This window comes from Echinops telfairi, unplaced genomic scaffold (genome assembly GCF_000313985.2).
Source record: "Echinops telfairi isolate 266 unplaced genomic scaffold, ASM31398v2 ScPeMD7_70;HRSCAF=299, whole genome shotgun sequence".
Lineage (NCBI taxonomy): Eukaryota > Metazoa > Chordata > Mammalia > Afrosoricida > Tenrecidae > Echinops > Echinops telfairi.
In genome coordinates, this window is record NW_022103968.1 from 61,313,135 (window position 1) to 61,313,448 (window position 314).

A 314-nucleotide genomic window follows, 5' to 3' on the forward strand; every position below is an offset into this window, starting at 1 on the left:
GCAGTACCTTAAAGGTGCGGTCAGAGGCGGGCCTTTGTGGGTTTTCACCCTGTCTTAAGCCTGAAGCTGAGGGAGACATCGTGCAAGCCTTCCCCAAATACCAGACGATAGATACTCTGGGCCCCGGAGGTGTTTTTGGGTGGCCAGCAAGAAGCGGCACAGAATCAGAGGCAGAGAGGAACCCTCTCCTGCATTTTCTTCCAATCCCTCTGTGCCAAGAAGAGTGAATATCTCAGCAGGTGCCGACATGTCCTGCCGCCTCTGGAGCGTGTGCGGGGAGTGGGCCGTTGGCTCAGGGCAGCCGGGGAAGGGTC